The sequence below is a fragment of the Megascapheus bottae genome, chromosome 13 (genome assembly GCF_031878675.1).
Source record: "Megascapheus bottae isolate mThoBot1 chromosome 13, mThoBot2.hap1, whole genome shotgun sequence".
NCBI classification, from domain to species: Eukaryota; Metazoa; Chordata; class Mammalia; order Rodentia; family Geomyidae; genus Megascapheus; species Megascapheus bottae.
Genome location: NC_143521.1, coordinates 28,591,502 through 28,609,312, shown reverse-complemented (window position 1 = coordinate 28,609,312; position 17,811 = coordinate 28,591,502). Strand labels below are relative to the sequence as shown.

The window sequence follows — 17,811 nt, the reverse complement described above, 5'->3', positions numbered from 1 at the left end:
CAAAAATTTAAAGATCAAGTAGCTAACAACCTCAGAGGATACGATACGGGGATGAAATTTATACCCAGTTTTTATTGTGTCAGCTAATCATGTCGTGGCGATTGTTTCTAGACTTCCAAAGACATTAAAAATATAATTTGATCATAAATATTGCAAAGAAAAGCCCGGGGCCATTCTATTTGCATGGAAAGGTGCTGTTTCCTCATTTCTATAGTGTGGGAATAAAAATGTCAGGCAGGGAGCACCATTTACTGGCTTTAGCCATTTCCCAAACCTCCCTCTGCCCAATATTTGTTCATCCAAATTGCTCTTAAAAAGCTAACAAATAGTTAATGTTCATTTTGGGGGAAAAATGTTGTCCCCTAGCTTAAGCAGACCTAAGGCAAAATGAGAAACGCAAAAATAATATTCTTTTAAATTTCCTCACTGTGTATCAGCATTGTGTGTATGATGAATAACAATATCACACGAAAAGAGAGATTTTGATTGAAACTGTAAACTCAACTTAGATTTGCTTCCTCCGCTTATTTCGGCAGCATCTAAATGTAAATTGTAAGGGTGAAGAACTGTATCGTACAATGTCCAAAATTGCCTTTTGAGATCCATGATGCAGTGTCAGCACTATAGTTCGACACCCACACAGGTAATAGAGAGAGGGTATGCACTACACACCAGAAAATTCTGTGGCAAATTCACATTCTCCTGGTGTCTTCCAATTACCGCTGGCAAGATGCATAACTAATCAACTTAGATCAAAGATGCTTGATTTGTGCTCTTTCTCCTATAGCTCCCTCACCTTTTACTCTGCCTCTTCTAGACACACTCTCCTTCTTTCATAGTCACTCATAAACTTGAATCACTTAAAGATAATAGCTCCTTCAAAAAATGCAATGCCACGGGATTTAATTAAACTGTAAGATGCACACTAGCCTGGGGATGCTGAAGTATTGTGAGATGAGTCTTTGTTCAGGATGAACATGGCAGTCATATGGCTTTCTTTTGGGTGTCAGAGACCAAGTGCACAAAGGGAGAGATGTGGCTTGTCATCTGTTGTATAGACTCAGTGAGCTGAATGGTGGAGATCTTCGCTTTTGTGTGACTGGATACAGCCATGTTCGTTCTTCCTTACCTATAAAGTGGACTTGCATAGCAGAAATTCATTTGTTACTTGAAATAACATTTAAACACCAATCTCCAATAGTTTTGGTAAACAAAGGCTAAATGAGTATACCAGTTATGATTCAGTGATTACAGATGATTATGTAAAGACTATTAGGGATTATTTTGTTAATGGCTATCCCCTGGGGTCCTGTAGTAAGATAAGCTAAAGGACATTAGGGCTGTAGTTTCTATACTCCTCCTTGACTTCATTTACCACAGGCTGCAAATGCAGAATCACTATTCTTAAAACTCCGGCTGGCAACATTATTATAATAGCTGATATTAACATTAAACTATGTGTTATGGACAACCTAAATTATTAGCTATAGTCATTTCTCTATACCTCACACCAGCATCTTATGCTAAATACAGCTGTGTCCCTAATTACAGGAAAGGACAGAAAAATCAAGTAATTTGGCTAAGTATCCCAACAGTATGTGTATTCATCAGGCTTATCAGATAAAGAGAAGAGGAAAGATGAATATATAAATGGATAGTTGGACAAATGGATAAAGCAAGGATTGGCTCATGTGATGATAGAGGCTAACAAGACCAACATTGGCATAGTAGTGATGATGATCTTAGGCAAAAGTCCTAAGAACTAGGAAAGCTAGTAGTGCTTGTACTAAGGTTTAAAGTAGGTTGGGCTTCACTCTTTTCATCAGCATTTTTTTTTTGCAAAGTTAGTACTGCACCATTTGAGCCACAGCTTTAGTTCTAGCTTTTTGCTAATTAGATAGAGATAGGAGCCTCTGATTTGTCTTTCCTGGACTGGCTTAGAACCAAGATCCTCAGCTCTCAGTCCTTTGAGAGACTAGGAATTACAGTCATGAGCCCCCACTTCCAAGAGAGATCCTTGATTGCTTCATACGAAACCGCAAATGTTCTGAAGCTGATTTTATAAACCACTGATGGATAAACAGATATGCCCTGTATCTCCTTCCTAGGTCTTGATACAAAGAGAACTATGACGGGACTATAGACCTTCAGCCCCCTGTTCTATTCAGCCTCTCTGTGAATGCAACAGAGAATAAAGGAGGGAAAGACACTACTTTGGCAGACAGTGAGGGATACTCAGGTAAGCAACTATGAAAGGACACAACGGGATGTAACAGATATAAATCTGGGAGAATGAGGTAGCGAGACAGGAGAGTGGGGCAGGTGACCACAGGGAAGGTTTCCTGGGAACAGGGGACGTTTTGAACAGACATTTGAATGAACTAAGGGCCCTATATGATCTGAGAAAAGAACCTTCTAGATGGAAGCAGCACGGAGCAGAGTTCTGAATCTTGTTTTTGCTTTGGTGATCAAAGTGGGGAGAAGAAGGTGATGATATCAGAGAGGCAGCTGGAGCCAGATGAAATATGGTTAGTAGGAGCATGGGAAAGGCTGTGGATTTTGACATGGAAAGAAGTTGGAGGATTTTCAGGCGGAATATAACACGATCTGATTCATATTTTAGAGAAAATCTTTTGCTGCTTTGTGGACACAGTCTCTTGGAAGCAGATGTGGAAGCCATAAGACTAATGAAGCTGCTTCTGTCTGCAACAACTCAGGTGAGGAATGATGGTGAGCTGGGTGGGGAGAGAAGTAAGGGAGGGGTTGAGAGTTGGGGTTACACTGTGAAAGTGGCAGTGAAGACCTTGGTGGGGTATAAGCCAATTCTGCAGAGCAGACCTCTGCAAAGGTGATCTTAAAACTCAGCAGATTTATGTACAGAAGAGCCGGTGGCACTAAATGATACCAAAGGTCTGTTTCTCCAACACAATGATTTTAATCCCATTTACTGCAGGCTGTCTGAGATATAACAACACTTAAATATTTTATCAGCTGCAGTTAAACTTTATTCCTCCTGTATCTGAAGCTCAATATTTCTCTCCCTTCCTTCCTTCCTTCGTTCCTTCCTTCCTTCTTTCCTTTCTTTTATCCTTCCCCTCTCTCCCCCCTTCCTTCCCTTCCTTCCTTTTTTCCTTCCTGCACAGCAGAAGTCACTGAAAGGAAACAAATGACTTTTCAGTGTATTCACAAAATGTAAAGATAATATATAACAACACTATAAAAAACATCCCAGATATTCATCTGTTATGTAAATATGGGGGTTAAAGAGTCCACAGGAAAGGAAAACAACACATAACCTAATGTAATATATAAATAACCCCCAGATAAGGGCTGCAGAAAGCATTATTTCATTTAGCTGCACTTGTGAAAAATCGCTTGGCTTTCTCTCAGAAAAAAGGTAAAATCCCCATAATCCACTTTGAAAGTGCTTGGTCTATATATTATGCATGACATTTCCAGGCTGCCAAATTCCTGATTGAGCTGGTGATTAGAAGACAATGCAGCCTCTGCATTCTCTCTCTCCCTTTCTTGGAAGCGGCTCAGCTTCAGCTAGACTCCCTCTGAATGCCTCTGGAACTCAGAGACAAGAGAGCAGTGAGAGAGAACTGTGCATCTCAGAGTTGATTTAGTTGAAGAGGAATAACTATTGGGAACATGTGGCAGCTAATGCAAAGGGAGGTGGCAGAGGGCTGGGAAGAAATAAGAAGAGGCAGCAAAGAACAGTCAGACCTGCCAAGTTGAAGGTCAGACGGTTGGACCTGCCGAGTTGAAGGTCAGACAGATATTCAACATTAATTGCCTCCATGCCAAATGAAATAAAGCTTTCACTCGCAGGTAGCTCTGAGGAGGGAGGGCTTAGCTGCCTGTTTACATTGTGTTTCTTAAATTGGTCCATTGAGGCAGGAGGGCTGCAGTAGGGTCAGTTGGGGGTGGATGATCCAGTTCAAAGTGGTAATTTATTATGATTCCTCTGTATGCTTACTATAATAGACTCCTTCTGAGCAATCAGACTGCACTCCTGCAGGACTTGGGGGGTGTCGTAGGTAGACATTATTTAATTCATCTGTGGGAAAGTGAGCAACTGAGGGAGATAAAGTGGGTATTAATCAGAATTGTATGAGCTTCGGGATGGCTGCATCTAAATCAATCCAAGGATCATCTGGGAAATCAACTCCCTGTTTTCAGCTGGATTACATGTCCCCCCACCTCCAGAAGATGATGTTAGGAACTCTCCCCACCGCCTGCCCAACTGGTTCATTCTAATGGGCCACACAAAATTCACAACGTTCGGAAGGAGTTTTCTCTGGCTGGACTTTCATTCAGCAGTCTGAATACTGATGACCAGTAATGTTACGGGGACTTTAAGACATCCTCTGATAGCCTGAGGTGCCTCTGAGTTTGTTTTGGGAGGGAGACAGCATGCTTCTAAGCCACCGGAGACACAGAATGTACAAGGCCATGCCAGTCATGGCCTAGTAAATGCAGATGATTGGGCACACTGGAAGGGGAATAATAGGGAGAAGCAGGAAGGAAGCGTGGAGGCTTTAGCTCTGGCTTGTTACTCAGAAGGAGGCAAATCAATCCATGATTATTTCTGAGTTTATTTTATTGTATAAGTGACATACAGAGGGGTTACAGTTACATAAGTCAGGTAATGAGCGCATTTCTTTTGGAACAGTTATCACCTCTTCCCTCGTATGCTCCCTTGGGTTTTATGAAATACAAGAGACATAATCATTAGTTTTGAGAGAATTAATTTGAACAAATGTATGCATTTGTCATATATAAAGTTGGAAGAGTAAGATAACTACTATCGTTCCATCCTCAATTGCAGACCCCTGGGTCTTATTTAGCATTCTTGTCACTGTGACAGAAGGTTTGACTTGTAAGGCTGGCACAGCATGGTGGTTCACACTGAAGTCTTAGCTACTCAAGAGTGGGGAAACTGGAAGGATCACAATTTCAGGCCAGCCTGGGGAAAAGTTAGCAAGAACCTCATCTCAATACGTAAGTTGGGTGTGGAGAGACTCATTTCTGACCCCAGCTACACCGGAGACATAAATTAGAAGGATTACAGGCAAAGGCTGGCTCCAGAGACAAATGTGAAACCCTTTCTAAGGAAAGACTTAAAGCAAAAGTGGGATGTGTAGTTCTAGTGGTTAGATGCCTTCCTAGTCAACACAAAGCATGAGGCTCCAACCCCAGAACTGTACTCCCCCCAAAAGAAAAAAAAATCCCACCAACATTAAGTGAAATGATTGATCTTTGCTCATGGTTTCAGTCCACATGGTCTTGGCCCCAGGTACTTAGGCAGAGCATCCTAGCAGCAGCAGCATGTGGTGGGGGAAGATCACACGTGGGTGGGTAGGAAACAAAGGCAGAGGAATACAGGAAGGGGCCTGGACAAGATATAGTCCCAAGGTCATGTCCCCTCGTCACCCACCTCCTCCTCTAATTTGGTCCCATCTCCTTCTTTTTAACGCTGTCTGTCCAGTAATGCCATCAGATTAAAATCCATCCAGGGATTAACCTATTGGGTCAGATCCCTAAAGACCCAAACACTTCCCCAAAGCTCATCAGTTACAGCTAAGCCCCTGATATACAAGGATACAGGGGATATTTCACCTTGAAACCACAACAACCTGAAAACTTCCATGCTCTCCCTGCACACATGGGCTTCCAGTTTGAGATGCACTTCGTTAAACATCCACTGCAGCTCTCTTGGGTCAGTCCCACTTGTGGGCACTTGGTTGTAATAGGGCACCCTTGGACCCAAATGTGCTTGCATCGTTTTTTTCTAAAGATCACGGAAAGGTTAAATCAGCATAAAAAGCTGAACAATAGCAGAAGCCAGCTCCACAGATTCCCAGGAGCCCATGTGAAGAAGCATTGGACTGTGGGATTCCTCTAAAACAAGTCCTGGGACAAGTAAACTCCTCCTAGGGAGTTTGTAGGTAGGACTTCCGGTAGGCCAAGGGATTCTCGGAGATCTTTGGAGTACCATGCTTGGATGCTCTAGTGGGCTTAATGTACACCCTCCTTGTGTCTCATTTCCCAGCCTCCTTTGCTCCAGGGGGCCTCAGAACAACCAATGAACCAATTTTGATGGCCTACTGTATATAAAATGTATCAGGGATAATAAAAGGGCTGATGATTACCCAAATAAACTTAACAGGATTCAAAGCTTTTGAAACATGGTCTCAAATGAATAAAAATAGAAAGATTCAGTCCAGGCAAAGCACTGAATACAAAACTTCTTATCAAAGAAATAGAGATCAAGCACAATTATAATAAGCCCAATTATAATTGTTAAATCCTATATGTTCTCTCCCCCACAAGCCTGTTGATTTCAAAGCACCTTAGTTCATTAGTTTTCAACTGTCTAACTCCTTTGCTACATTTACAAACATCAGTAATGATAGGTAAGATGAATTAGGTTGTATTAGTCTGCACACACATATATATCACAGATCATTTTCCTAATGCAACATTTCTGACTGTGTGTAAACCAAAAGGTGTTTTGCATGCTCCTGACTCAGTGGGCTACTGAAGCTTTCAATAGACTTTTGGTTTCCTCATAATGTATTCCTTTTTAAAATTATAATGTATAGAAGGGTTACAGTTATATTTGCCAGATAGTAGGCACATTACTTCTCACACATTGATACCCCTTCTCATGTTTTTGTCCCTATTTCCCCCCCCACTCCCAATCATCTTGTTTTCCCCCTTCCCTTTCCTATTTCAAATAAACAAATATAGGTGTATATATAATATGCCAGGTAACCAAGTCAGATACTATAACAATATGAGATTAATCAAATGGCAACAAAAGAGGAGAGAAATAACATAGTATGTTAAGAATAATAGTCATATAACATAAGGCCATAGATGAGGCTAAATGAAAGGTTCTCCAGGATATGGAAACAGAGGGGCTAAATTTACCTTTTTTTTTTTTGTTGGTCATGGGGCTTGAACTCTGGGCCCAGGCACTGTCCTTTAGCTCTTCAGCTCAAGGTTAACACCCTACCCCTAGAGCCACAGCATCACTTCCAGTTTTTTAGTGATTAATTGGAGATAAGAGTCTCATGGACATTAGTGCTCAAGTTTGCTTTGAACCATGATCCTCAAATCTCAGCCTCTTGAGTAGCTAGGATTATAGGCATGAGCCACTGTACCTGGCCTAAATTTACCTTTTAAGAAGGGTAAGCAATGCCTCAGACAACTTGAGATTTCTTTTGTCTATTGTGGATGGGCTGAAGTAGGAGGAAGAAATGGCTCCTCTGAGTTGTGTGTGAAGGTCTGCTCTCCCTGGCGTCACTTCTCTGGAGATTCTGATCTGGGTTGTCACTCGTGAGGCATCCTGGAAACATGTTGAGGCAGTGCAGGTCATACTCCCTGTCTGATGGCTCTGGTATCTACTCATCAGGCCCGATTCATACTCAGGAGGAACAGAGAACACAGGGAATAAAAGAAGGGGACATCTGTCCATGCCCAGATGGCATCAGCCTGAAATCTCACTGGACAACAGTGAATCATGGGAACAGGGATTGCTTTTATTTTTTTTTCTCCCTGTAGCCATTGTTGTTTGCCCAGATCTGTGCTGTCAGTCTTTGCTAAGCACACTCTTTGGAGCGAGGGGTTGCTGGCAGGTGTAGATCGCTTCCACCACTGTGAAGACAGGCTTTTGCATTACTTGCCACATTTTCTTGTCTAATGAATAATGCTAAAATACCTGTAAGAAAAACAATGAGGATGCTTTTACAGACATCACACCAAGTAGCTGTTCATAAGATACATATTTGTTTAGCTGGGCTCTTAGTTTCATAGCAGTGTGAGAGAGTGAGATTTATGCATTGTACCTAGGGCTCAGACAAAGACATGATGAGTTCCAGTGGGCGTCCACTCCACGTGAAACTGTGACAGAACAAAACAAAGCTCCACTGCTTCTCTGACATCGCTAGCCTTTGTAAAGAAATCAGAGCCCATTCTTTTCTTTCTTCTTCAGGGATGTGGAGATGGACAGCTGGCAGCCCTTACGGTCCATCTCACATGACCAGCTCCCAGTCCACCTACCTGGAAATTCATCATTGTGTGTGATTTCACTGGGACAAGTGGGAAAAACAAGATCACCCTCCAGTTTCTACAGGAGTGCTACCAGTATATAGTCTTGTTACTGTTACGGTACATATTCAAGAAAAATTCAAACTGAATGTAAGTGGTGTTTTCCTCCACCTGGTACTGGGTTTTGAACTTAGGGCTTTAGGCCTGCCATTCAGCTACTCTGCCACTTGAAGCACTCTCTCAATCATTTTAGTCGTTTTTAAAGATAGGGTCTCATGCTTCTTGTCAACTTGCCACCAGGCTAGCTTCAGACTGTGGTTCTCTAACCTGTGCCACCTGCATAGCTGTGATTACAGGTGTGTACTACAGCAAGATAGGCTCTTGTTAATGTTTTGTCTAGGATTGACATTCAAAGTCAATCTTTGCTTCCTATGCAGTGAGAATTGCAGGCATGGGCTACAACACTCAGCTTAAGCTTAATGTTAATGGAAGAATAGGAGCAAGAAGGTAAATTCTATGCAAAAAGTAATTATTGTTCTTAATTGTACATATCTTAATTGTGGACTTAACAGTGATAGGGTTGTCTGGGCAATAATTGCTCTTTAATATTGAAGATTGGTCTTTAATGATATGTATATCGATCTATCTATATGTGTGTGTATATATATATAAATATATGTATATGCATGTATCAAAATTGGGATTTTGTATCTTTTTCCTCAGTGACCTAAAGTGAGCTGAAACAGGTGAGCCAGAAACCACACATTTTAACACTTAGTGAAGTCTATTGTACCTTGTGACACTTTCCATACAAAATGGTTGACCCCATTTATACCCAGTGTGTTACTCCAATTCAATTAATTATCTTAAGGAAATGATTCAAAGTGAAGAGCTATTAAGAAATCTCTTCATGCACTGAATTAGTGAGACTATGAGGTGAGACATATTTTTATTGGATGAGCAATTATCCAGATCAAACCTCCCCTGATTTCATATGATGAGAATTGCTGTCGGTGTGTAATTTTGTGTCTCTGTAGAAGGCCTTGGTCTCAGCACTGTGTTTTTTGGTAGTCATTAACTACAGCGGCTCTCCATTGCCTGAGACATGGGACTTCCCATGTAATCTGACATGAGCATGTCAGATTGTGCATAGGGTCACTGCTGAGAATGTTCTGGCTTCAAATTCTGACAGGTGGCAACCTAGAGAAAGGGAGATACAGACAGCACTGGAAGTCTGGTAAGATGGTTAACAAGGTGCATGCTTTACACACTGTTTAATATAGCATTTGAACTTCGCCGTTCCCAATTAGTCTTTGTTCTCAATGGTTCCATATATATATATTCTTAGAGTGTTCTAAAACAAATCAAATTTTCAGTTCATCTTTTCTAACCTTCTACTCCTTTTTCTAGATTCCAAGTCTTCCGTGTGGCTTGCCAGACTTCCTGGGCCTTCCTGACTTCCTGGCCCAGAACCCTCCTCTTCCTTCTTCAGTGTCAGACTCTTGGTTACTCTGGCTGTGCCTTGAGCACACTCTACCCATCTCCACCAGAAAGTCTTCCCCCAGCTCTCCCCTTAGATTTTCCTGTGGCTCAGCTCCTCAGTTTCACATATCTCTTTGTCTCTTTCAGATCATCTCTTTAGTGCAGCTTCTCCCAATTATCCACATGAAAAACCAATGCCTTTTCCATTTTTCTTTCATGCTCCTGTTTTATTTTCTCCTAAGCATGTATGTAGCCACACTTAGCCTGTAGATCTAGGTTTTCTATTGTCTGTCTGTCTGTCACAAGAGTGTTTGCTCCAGGGGATCTGGGATGTTGTCTAGCTCATTATGGTTTCCTCAGTAACCAGAGTCATGCTTGCCCCCTCCTAACCATTTAGTATTTATTGAGTGAGTTCTAATCCTGGAGAATGACATTTAGGCACCAGGGGAATAGAGAAAGCAATACAGATGTGGTATTTACCAGTTATCACGATATGTCACTACATGGTTCGCTTTGTTTTACTTCTCTCTCTCTCTCTCTCTCTCTCTCTCTCTCTCTCTCTCTCTCTCTCTCTCATCTCTATCTCTATCTCTCTCTGTGTGTGTGTTACAAAGAGATCTACTCCATCATAAACCAAAGAAGGTTTCACTATTGAAAAATCAGCCCTACAGTACTTCCAGCATGCTTCAAGAGGACAATGTCTTCTATTTCTTTCTTCAGCAGCTTTGTGCATCATTTGCCTAGGGCTGCATAAGTGGGTCTGGGAATTGACTCTGAACAAGGTGTAGCGAGGTCCATTGTCTAAGTCTACCTTGTGGTTCCAATCTTGGCATTTGGTGGACTGCTTTCTGCTTTGGCTTTTTGTGTTGTGCCAGTGACTCAAGCCAGAACTGCTTGGGTATCCACTGGTCCTGCGGGAAGGCACAGGTGGCAGGCAGAAGCAGACCAAGATTCCTAGGCCAGCTCTGAATGTGATTGAAGCGTGCAGAGCACAGCTTTCTGCTGGGTAATGAAAAGAAAACATTCGAATAAGGACTCGCATTCGCAACATCTGTTTCATTTGGGTAATTTTAGATGGCTAAAAACCCACATCTCAGAATGAGGAGGGCTCCTATCATCTTATAAATGACTGCTTCTGTGTCTCTAAGCACCCGCCACAGTAATTAATAGACTGTAAGGGCTGAGAAGAAATAGGATCCTTATTAAGCTCAGGAAGCAGCATCCCTTTAGGGGAAAATGACATAGAAGAAAACAGTGTAATGGTTTTTCTCTCCCAGAAAATCCTAAAATAAGCACTCCCCCCTCTCCCCTCCCATCTCTTTCAGGAAAGTGTGTAATTGTGAGTTAAGGATTTTAATATTTTTTGTTAACCTTTCCTTATCCACATATCATTGCTTAATTAATCTGTACTGCTTCCTAGAAGAAAAACAACTTTATTCAAAGAACGGATAATCGAATTTTAAAGATACCATTCCAAACTCCACTGTTACCAGTACTGTTTCTCAAAGATGGTACATAACAGTGCTTTATTCATAGTATTTCTTAGTGGAAACATGAGACAAAATAGCATGTTAACTATACTGCAGAGGGGATGAAATTGGGAGTCACAGTAATTTTTTAAACTGTCTCTCATGGCCATTTGTGCAGTATTAATAAATACATCTTGAGTAAGAAGGAGGATCAGTAGAACTGTAGATGGTAATATACCAAATTAAGAGATGTATTTTTATTTTTGAAGATGTGGATCCCTTTTATCCAACAAATTTCACACTCTTTAAAACATAAAGACAAAAGCCCTTTAGCAACAAGCAAAGAGAATGGAGTGTTTACTTAAAAAATCCATGTGAGCTCAAGAACAATTGAAATGGGCTCTTTGTCAAGCCTAATTCCTACTTACACAGCTCTATGTGGTAAACAGAACACTCTGACACATATTATCTCATTTGCACCTCAAAACAATACCTTCTGAACTTAAACCACAACCTTCTCAGTCCCAGAGAATGTTCCAAAATATGTCAGTGTTACCTGGAGACTGATAGAATACCAGAACACAGAGAGATGAGGCTCTTTAGTGAGGAACTATTGGTTATCCTGACTTTTCTGCAGGCATTGGTCTTGAGTGTTCTGTTGGCTGAGATTGATTTATTGTATACAGATACATTGAAGTGTGATGTTTCATTCTGTTAGGTAAATCAGGATTGAGTGTGTTATAGTAACAGTTTTCGTATCCCAGTGGGGCAAGAAGAAAGGATTATTCATATTTAACAAAAATGACTGGATATCCAGGTAACTCTTTGAGTGTGCCACAGTGGTACAGGGTAACAACTGTTTACCATTAGAAAAATACCTTCCCTTCATTCAGCAGCTGGGATGGACTGTGCTGAGTTGATACCAGCAGTGAAATACTTTGCTCTAGGAGTGACATATATTACTTCTGCAAAGCTCTTTCTTTTGTTTCTTTTCTTTTATTTATCATACAATAAAGAAGTTTTACCTTTGATGCTTTAACTAAGAGTAGACTTAGCCAAACAAGTTGAGGCCTGTGGCCTTATCCTATGAGATGTACTGCCATGCAATGATAGACGACTCCTTTTCAGAACAATTATGCTGGACTCCCGGTCTTCCTGAGATCAGCTACAGTGGTCGTCTCATAATGCCAAAACATCAGTGTATTCAGTGAATTCCTCAGGGGAAGGAAATTGGCCTGGCAGTTTTGATAGTGTGTAGAATACATAACTAGCCAGTTCTTGGCAAGCTTCATTTTTCAGGGCGTCAGTGAACACTGTGAGAAATGCTTCGTGGTCACAGCCTTTTCTTCCTGCAATCATGGGGAGCAGTCAGAGGGGTTCGGAGGAGGACAGAGAGAGTAAATGGCATCATGGAACTCTCTTGGGTTATGACTTTGTGCCTGGGATCAAATTGCCACCTCTCAAAAATGTGATTTTGGCTGCCTCTGCAATTGACCTGACACCAGTGAGGAAATTTAGCATAAAAGATCTCTGCTTACTAAAGGAGAGCACGTGGCCCACTCCTGACTTCCTTGCTCTAAAATGTGCCCATGGGGTGTTCGGTCACCTGTTCCCCTTTATGAGGTATGGATCAGAATTACCCAAGGAGCTTGTGAAATTCACATCCAGCCATCTCAACATCAAAACTTGTACTCAGGTAGTAGAGGAGCCTTTTTATTATCATTATTATTTTTTTATATACCTAGAATCTGTGTTGAATTTGATACTTGCTAGTCTGTACACAATGTTTGGAGAAGTGCCGAGCCAAGTGAAAGAGCATGGATTGGTTGGGAATTGGTCAGAATCTTATTTTGCACACAGAGCAGCTCCTGAAAATTTCCTTATTGGCTTGTAATTTGTTCAATATTCAATACAAAGGGCTTGGGAAACACACTGCATAGTAAACACACAATAGGCTTTCCAAGGCCTGACTGCTAGAGATTGCTGTACATTTCCTAAATAATCTTTACAATGGTTTTAGGCATTTCTTCTAGTTAATATTAAGGTCTTTCCACCCACCCTATTAACTGGTGCCCTTTAGAATAGTAGAATAGAGCAGTCGGCCCTCAATGAGAACAATGAAAAGCAAGTTGAATGAATCCCAAAATGGCATATTTTACTTGAAAAACATGCATTATGCTCTTTTCCAAGCAAACGGCACAGAAAAATGTAAATGAAGCATAAAGCTCTTATGAATTAGGCCCTAAGCGTTTTTCTTTTTAGCATATAAACTGCCACTAGGGATGTGATAGGAATGCAGTTTCGACTATTTTTCAAACTGTAATTACGTTTCCCAAGTAAAACTCGAATACTTGATATGGCCTTGTTGCAACTGTACCAGACAGGTAATAATTGGAAAATTTAACGCCAAGCTTTATCTCCCAAATGCTCAAAGGTAGGGCTACTCACAGTATAGAGAAGAATTGACATTAAATATAAAAACTGTGAGCCTGGTGATTCTCTGTAGTGTTAATTTTGCATCTGGAGATGTGTTCCAAAGTTGGAGCACCTTTTAAAATATAATACAAGAATGAAAGACCAGCAATAATTTCTCCCTCAATTTTCATCTAAAGCAGCATGTCATCTCTGTCTAGCATTTGATGGTTCAACCCACTATACATTTACTGTATTTTAGGTTCAACTTGGATGCATTTAAGTCCCAGAACAGTCAATTAACTTATGTGAGTGGCAACAGAATAAAATGAAGCAAAAAAATAAAAAGGAAAAAGAAAAGAACAAGAAGGAAATTCTTTGGAGAGCACTGTTCAATTGTACAGCCAAAGACCATCAGAACTGGGCTGACAAAGAAATGTGTAGAGAGACATTAGAAGATTGGGACTATTATTCTCCCAAGCATCATTTTTTAAAAATCCTTTTAAAATTGATCTAAGACCTGTGCTACTTTTAAGATACATGTGCCTCCACAAAGAACAATGACAAAGCAAACGAACCAAACAACAAACTTCATGGGACTTCTATGGCAATAATTTTGGGGGAGACAATGCAAGTTGAATAGGTTCAGAATGCATATATCCTGTTCAATTTTTATGGGAGAACCACAGATTTACAAATTAAAGACAAGGCATGCCATTGTGTGGAGTGTGATCTTATTTATCCGGATTTTTTTTTGTGCGTCATGGGGCTTGAACTTAGCCTGGGCACTGTCCTTGAGCTCTTCAGCTCAAGGCTACCATCCTATCCTTGAGACAAGCCCCACTTGCCATTTTCTAGAGGTTAAATGGATAGAAAAGTCTCAGGTTCTTTTGTGCCCGGGCTGGCTTTGAACCTTGATCGTCAGATCTAAGCCTCCTGAGTAGCTAGGATTACAGACATGAGCCATTGCACCCGGTTTATCCAGATGTTTAAAAAGGCAAATGTAAGGAAACAATTTCTGATAAGATCCCCTCATGAAAGCCTCAACCTGACTTTGTATTTTCAGCAGGAAGAACATTGATGTTTTCAAAATTCTACAGTTCTTTGACAATTGCTCATTTATACTTGAAGGCTTTCTTTTTAAATATAGGTTTCATCCAGACCGGATGCAACTGCATCTGTGTCTATCAAAAGAAATATTTATTCCTGCATTTTACCTTTCACTCTTCATTAATGTGAGCATTTGACCACCACAAGTGTAGCTCAACTTATGCAAGGCTGAATTGAAGTTAGGATTTCAGAAAGCACTTACCCACTTTGAATGCATGATAGAGTATCACTAAAGTTAGTGTTATTTTAATCCCTAAACTAAGATTATAGTCTGTATTTAATCAGGCTGGAAATGGTCTCGCTAGAGCAGAAACATGTAGCTTCTGGCAGCTGGGGAAGAAACAGATCATCGAATCAGATGTTCAAGTCAGAGAAATTTCCCTTCTCTCCTCTTTCATCTTCCAGCAGTCTTGACCTTGGACTTAGGCTCTTTCAGTTCTGTATTCCTCATGTGTAAAATGGGTACGGAAATAGATGCATCACTTAGGGCAGATAACTGCTATGTTGGTTAGGCTTTCAGACACATAATGTTTCAGACACAATAGAAATTAGATCTTCATTTATGGTATTTAGTAGTGATCAAGGTGTCTCTCCTTAGTCATTCTCCTTCAGTCTGTCATTAGCCTGATGGATGCTCTACTGTCTGCAATATGTAGCTTTCAGGGTTGTTTTAGAGTAGTACTTCTTAAATATTTTGTCATAATTGCCCCCCTAAGGTGAAAATTAATTAATCAAACCCAATTAATTTAAATTAATTAATTTAGTTAAATGTAACTTCTCTCTAATGAGTGGCATTAAGTACCAAGAAAGAAGATTTGATCAGCTTTGGAAGGCCAGAAGCCACGGTAATCACTAAGAATCTTTTTGTTCCTCTAAACAGCAATTTTCTCTTCCTGGGAGCTGTACTGCCCCTATGAGAATGTGTGTGTTGGAGGTCACCTTCATGCGAATGTGCTAGAAGGAGAAAGGAGAGGGCTATCTGCTGAAGATTTTCATGAGCCAAAACTGAAAGTGGTATGAATAACATGAATATATGCCACCTGTATTCCATTGTTCAGAATTGTCACATGGCTCTCCCCTCCCTTCAAGCAAGGGCCAATGGCCAATGTCATTAGCTTTGCACCATGAACACAGAGAAGATGGATCCTTTGGTGATCAGCCAGTTGCTGTTTTACTGTTTGCCGTGCTTTGTGCAGAATGAGTACTTCAGCACCACGTGGACCATGCTGTAACTACTTCACACAACTTTTTGAATCTGGATTTGAAAAGGGCAAAACAAATGTCAACTGTTTTGCCATTTAATCTGTCAGAGAAGGAAAGAAGTCTTAACCTGGGAAGTACCTTTGAGTCCATATGCTCTATTCTGCCATCCCTGGATTTCTGCTTGAGTACTTTCAATGAAAGAGAGGCAATGCACTTTCTTATCAAGTCTTGAGCTAGCTGGAAGTTCTCATCGTAGGCAAATGCCTGTACCTACAAACCTCCAGCCATCCCACCCTACCCATTGTTTTCTCTTTTCTCTGGCATTGTTTTACTTATGAATTCAGTCCACAGTTGTTAATTGTATGTCTACTGTGTGTTTGGTAGTTTGCTATGCTCTGCAAATTAAAAACAAGTGTTTTCTTCTTCCCTTGTGAAGACCTGATACATTCCATCTTCCTGTTCTAGTGACTTCTGTGTCCCTGTTGTCCAGCACAAGGCAGCTACTCATTGTTGAAAGAGTGGGTTTAATGGCAGAAGTAGATAAACGAAATTAACAATGCCAGTGTAGGGAATTGTATTAAGGAAGCAATAACTGGCTCCGAGAGAGTAGCCAGGGAAGGAAACTAACAGAGTTGAGAGTTGCAGTCAAGATATCAGAATTTACCAGGTCAATGAATAGGGAATGGATTGTGTAGGAAAGGAAAAGTCAGGTTTGAGGCACAGGCTTGTCAACATGTGAGATCACTCAGCTAGTCTGTGCTGAGATTCAAGTCTTCCTGGAGTCCAACTTACTTGGAGATAGGCTCTTTGTACATGCAACCAATGGGAGCTCAGCAGAAGAAGAGGTGAGAAAGGGCCTTTGAAAGAGTCAGAGACCTGCTGTCACCTAGATTTTGGACTTGCGGTTTCTAAATGATGAGGAAAAAGAATGTGTGTTATTTGAAGAGACCCAGTTCATGGTAAGTTGTTTTAGGAGGTCTTCGAAAATGATGCAGGGGGCTGGGAGTTTGGCCTAGTGGTAGAGTGCTTGCCTAATATGCACAAAGGCCCAGGTTCAATCCCTCAGTACCACATACATAGAAAAAGCTGGAAGTAGTGCTGCGGCTCAAGTTGGTAGAGTTCCAGCGATGAAAAAGCCCAAGGCCAGTACTCAGACCCAGCATTAAAGTCCCAGGACTAGCAAATAAAATAAAATGATAGAGGGAGACTGATTTTATCCCAAGGTAGTCAGGGGAGAGAGGACTTAACACTGTCTTATAAAATTTATAATGACTATTGAAACAAATAAAGTAGGGACTCTTTTCAAGTGATTTACCAAATGAACTGGGATTCTCCATTTCCTCTGTATGGGATATTCACGGAATATTTCCTGTTAGTAGATAACTACAGTTCACCTAAATCCTGCCACTTTCAGTCAAACTTTCAGTCAAGCTGTGTGCTTACCAAGAATCAGTTGTGTTTATTCCCCAAGCTGTTTCTGCCTGTTGTACTTATAGTTTTGCAAAATGATTCTAATGCACATTTAATGAATAAATTATGACTATGGAAGGAGAGTTATTTCTTTGAAAAATAATGGTACATTTTGGAAAGGCTGGATCTAATTAAAATTACAAAAATTGAGAAAGCTTTGCAGTCGGATTGCTTTTCAAGTGTCACAATGTTTTGCATGTTCAAATGAAACCACTGATTGTGAAGCAGGCATTCTATGAATGTGTGACGCAGAAGGACCTTTGAGGAAGTTTAGGCAGTTGCCACAGGGTTTTATCTCAGAGACTGACATGTGGGTGTACACCTGTGTTTGATGTTTCAATCAAATATCTGTAGTTATACAGTTTTCTGCATGAATCAACACTGATACTTATTTTTCTGTTGCACTGGATGAGAAAGTTTTTATTGCAGATCGGTAAAGTGACTTTATCAGGTTGGTACATTGATCAGGGCTATGAGTGCTTACTTTCAAACACTGAGCATGGAGCTTATTTCTCTCTCATTTGACAAGTGGCTTTGGGTTCCTGGTTCCCTAAATTCTTGAATAGGACTCTCTCTTCTCTTCCCTCATAATTCCATAATTGGT

At 40.7% G+C, this 17,811-nt stretch overlaps 1 long non-coding RNA gene across 2 annotated transcripts in view; it reads left to right on the top strand.

The window, feature by feature from the left end:
* Nucleotides 1–15,595, top strand: part of LOC150055719 (uncharacterized) — a 172,938-nt gene extending 157,343 nt beyond the window's left edge. Inside the window, exons 2-4 of one of the 2 annotated variants that reach the window (XR_016537454.1) lie at nucleotides 2,624–2,717; nucleotides 8,006–8,211; nucleotides 15,415–15,595. This is a non-coding gene — a long non-coding RNA (uncharacterized LOC150055719). Of the gene's footprint in view, nucleotides 1–2,623; nucleotides 2,718–8,005; nucleotides 8,212–13,686; nucleotides 14,100–15,414 lie in introns of those variants that run through there. The other variant, XR_016537455.1, reaches the window with a different exon arrangement.
* The last annotated feature ends 2,216 nt before the right edge of the window (nucleotides 15,596–17,811 follow it).